The following is a 4,326-nucleotide window of genomic DNA, read 5'->3' as shown; positions in this document are numbered from 1 at the left end:
TACTAAAAGGAATAAAGTAGTAAGTTGTTCCTCGACAGTCAGGACAAGGGCTGATCAAGTCACCATTTCTCATAGTGTCCATTTCACTTCAACAGGTTTCCTTTTAGGTGCTCAGTTGTCACTGTTCAGGGAGAGCATATGATATTTGTCCCTTTGGGACTGGCTTATTTCACTCAGCATGATGTTTTCCAGATTCCTCCATTTTGTTGTAAATGACCGGATTTAATTTTTTTACAGCTGTATAGTATTCTATAGAGTACATAACCCATAATTTCTTTATCCATTCTACTGTTGATGGGCATTTAGGTTGATTCCATGTCTTAGCTATTGTGAATTGAGCCACTTCCATAGTGGCTTTACCAGTTTTCATTCCCACCAAGAGTGAGTTAGTGTACTTTTTTCCCCACATTCTCACCAGCATCTGTTGTTAGTTGATTTCTATATGTAATCCATTCTAACTGGGGTGAGGTGAGACTGTACCGTGGTTTTGATTTTCATTTCCCTGATGGCTAGTGATCCTGAGCATTTTTTCATGTGTCTGTTGGGCATTTGGATTTCCTTTTTTGAAAAATGTCTATTGAGTTCCTTGATAAAGTATAAGTTGGCTGTAGATGTTTGGATTGATTTCTGGTGTTTCTATTCTGTTCCATTGGTCTATCCATCTGTTTCTGTACCAGTACCATGCTGTTTTGATAACAACTGCCCTTTAGTATATTCTGAAATCTGGGATTGTGATGCCTCCGGCTTTGTTTTTGTTGTACAAGATTGCTTTAGTTATTCGAGGTCTCCTGTACCTCCATATGAATTTCAGCATTTTTTCCAGATCTGAGAAGAATGTCTTTGGTATTTTGATTGATATCACATTGAATCTATAAATTGCTTTGGTGAGAATGGACATTTTGGTGATATTGATTCTTCCAATCCATGAGCATGGAAGATTTCTCCATTTTTTGGTATCCTCTTCTATTTCTTTCTTTAAGATTTTGTAATTCTCATCGTAGAGATCTTTAATGTTGTTGGTTAAATTTATTCCAAGGTTTGATTATTTTTGTGGCTATCATGAATGGGATTGATTTTAGCAGTTCTTTCTCAGCCAAGGAATTGCCTGTGCATACAAAGGCTGTTGATTTTTGTGCATTGACTTTATATCCTGCTACTTTGCCAAACTCTTCTATGAGTTCCAATAGTCTCTTAGTAGAGTTCTTTGGATCCACTAAATAATCATAGCATCTGCAAAGAGGGATAGTTTGACTACTTCCTTCCCAATTTGTATCTCTTTAATTTCTTTATCTTGCCTAATGGCTCTGGCTAAAACTTCCAGAATTATATTGAACAGCATTGGTGAGAGTGGGCATCCCTTTCTGGTACCAGATCTCAGTGGAAATGCTTCCAACTTTTCCCCTTTAATAGAATGTTGGCCATGGGTTTTTCATAAATTCCTTTGGTTGTATTGAAGAATGTTTCTTCTATACCCAATTTGCTTAGAGTTTTCTGTCTGCTCTGTCCCAAGGACCACACAAAGGTTCCGTAGTCCTCACTCTAAGCTCAGATTCCCCTGCAATGTCTCTTACCGTGTAGCCAAAGCCGACTGAATTTTTGGCGTCTCCCATCAAGACTACTCACATCTCAGCCACACCATGAGTTCTCCCACACACCCTCAGTTTTTTTTCCACAGTCCCTGTTCCTAAGCTCCACACATTTGCTAGGTCTTAGTCTCCTGTTATTTCTCCCCACCAGAGTCAGGTTTTTCTGTTTGGCTGAGGGCGGGTGCAGCCCTCATCTGGTACAGCTGTTACATATGTCCAAAATGGCACCTGCTCTATTGTCTTGCTCACCTTTGTAAGGTGAGTGGAGAGAGAATTGTATCTGTACCAGTCCCTTTTATTTTATTTTTCTCTCCTCTAGTTCGGCTGGTGTACTTTCCCCCATGGGGCTTCAAGCCTCACTCCCTTTAGGCTCTTCCTGCCACTTTTCCACCAGTGTCTCGGTTACTGTGGTTTCTCCTCACCTCCCTTTCCAGCGTTGGTGCATAGACTCGGCAGCTGGGGTCCCGAGCTGTGGGCACCAATGCCCTCCACGTAGGTCCACTGTGTCCCTCTAATTCCAGAAGAGTTTCCTCTGCAGTTTTTGCCCTAACTCTTCCCTGAGACTACAGTATCTCCACTTTTATTAAACTATCTTTTCCTGGACTATCAGTGAGCTCACTCCCTATTCTGCCATCTTGGAGCTCTCCCCTTAACTACAATTTTTAAAAATATTCATGGAAGAAGAAGAGGTGAGAATGACCCCTGGACTGACCAAAGCCCCAGCGCTGCTGCATCCCCACATCCAGTGCCTACCTCCCACACTGCTGCTGCCACCATGCCCAAGGGTAAGGCTGAAGGGCTGCTAAAGGAGATGAGGCCAAGGTGAAGGATGAACCACAAAGACAATCCACACAGTTGTCTGCTAAACCAGCCCCTCCAAATCCAGAACCCAAGCCTAAAAAAGCCCCTGCACAAAAGGAAGAGAAGGTCCACAAAGGGAAAAGCTCATGCTGGTAAGAATGGGAATAACCCTGCAGAAAATGGAGATGCCAAAACAGACCAGGTGCAGAAAGCAGAAGGTACCACAGATACCAAGTGAAGTGTGTGCTTTTTTTTTAACTGTGTACTTTTGGTCACTGTACAGTTTGAAATACTATTTTTTATCAACTTTCATAAAAATGCATAATTTTTTAAGCTATGTTGTTAGCACACAGTCCACTTCATTGTTGTTTGGGGGGAAGGGGCAGAGGTCACTAACAGAAGGTCTCTGAAGCTGCATTAATGGGGAAAACACCTTCCCCTTGTAGTTTTGAGATACTTTCTCTTGGTTCCCAGAAGGGATTCCCTGCCTTTGACACACAGCCACCAGGGCACAGAACCTTGTGGCATGGAAAAACTAAATTTGATTTTATGTCCTCTTCTTCCTCCCTGTCTGCCTTCAGCATAGACTTAACTCCCTCAAACCCAGAGACTGGATGGGACCTGACCCCAAACAATTTGGCACCAGCATGACAGGCAGCCTGGACTTCACAGTGACACCCTTGAGATGGGGCCCCTGAGAAGAGCAGCTTCAAATTGAGCATTCTGCCATTTCATTTCATTTCCTGAAAGGCAGGGTGGGCTTGGGAAAGGTTGTTAAACGTGCTAGATGAGAAATGTCAACCCTCACTCTCAACTTCCCTTTCCAGAGCATCACATGCAGACTTCATTGGGTTTCATAGTGGCTGTCTGATGTTGGTAGTCCACTGAAGAAGGGCGTTGAAAGTTGTTGCATACTGTTCATGATTGTCTGCCCATGTCCTACCCGAAACACTGTGAAAAAGAATCAAATACCATGAAAAGAATCTTTAATAAAGTTGGATAGAGTTTGGCTTGGAATAAAATATTCATGATGGTTTTAGAAAGTTTTTGCCCATGTAGTAGATACACAGGCCTACGCAAAAGCTCTGGTAACTGCATTTCACTGGATTGCCAGATTAAAAGTTCTTTTTTGGTAAGTGGTTTCACTATGGATTTCACTGATCAATCTCTTCCACTGTATCTCTAAAGACATCTTTACCTTCTAGCTATCTCTGTAGAACCCTGGCTGGTGGAGACTCAATAACTGAGAACTTCTACTTGGTAAATATATAATATGTGGTCATAATGTCCATAAGAACCCTGATTTATTACTGCATAAAATGTAAAAAAGCACAGATATAATTATCTTTCTTTTCAAGTCCACTGGACTATCTAGAAACTTAATCATACTATAATCATGAAAACCATGAGTTTCCATAGATAGAACCTAAAAAATGTATGATGTATACAAATTATTTAATGTACTGTGTATTCTACACACTGAGGAACTTGTACTGTATCATTTATATTTTTATTCAATCTTGAAGATAATCATAAGATGGCATGCATTTAGTATAGTAGTTAAGATGCAGGTTAAGATGTGTCTATTGTTGGAGAACCTGGGTTTGATACCCGACTCTGGATCCTGACTCCAGCTTTCTACTAATGCAGACCCTGGGAGGCAGTAGTGATGGCTTCTGCCACTCATGTTATTACCAGGATTGAGCTCCTCTTTTGTGGCTTCTACTCAGTCCAGTCTAGACTGTTGTGAGCATTTGAGGAGTGAATCAGAAGATGGAGCTCTTTGTCTCTTTGTTTCTCTATCTCTGAAATTTAAAAAAATTAACAAATTGTATGGAAGGAATCTGTATAAATAATAAAGTATCTGAGAAAGTACTTGAAATAAAGTCTATAAACTATCTGCCTTGGTAGTAATGGGACTAATGGTGTCCATTCTTTT

At 40.9% G+C, this 4,326-nt stretch overlaps 1 pseudogene; it reads left to right on the top strand.

Annotated features, from left to right (window-relative positions):
• The first annotated feature begins 1,983 nt into the window (after positions 1 to 1,983).
• Positions 1,984 to 2,625, top strand: LOC103345466 (non-histone chromosomal protein HMG-17 pseudogene; annotated as a pseudogene).
• Positions 2,626 to 4,326: the final 1,701 nt, after the last annotated feature.

Source organism: Oryctolagus cuniculus, chromosome 1 (assembly GCF_964237555.1).
Source record: "Oryctolagus cuniculus chromosome 1, mOryCun1.1, whole genome shotgun sequence".
Classification (NCBI taxonomy): Eukaryota; Metazoa; Chordata; class Mammalia; order Lagomorpha; family Leporidae; genus Oryctolagus; species Oryctolagus cuniculus.
This window is presented reverse-complemented; position numbering and strand designations above follow the sequence as displayed.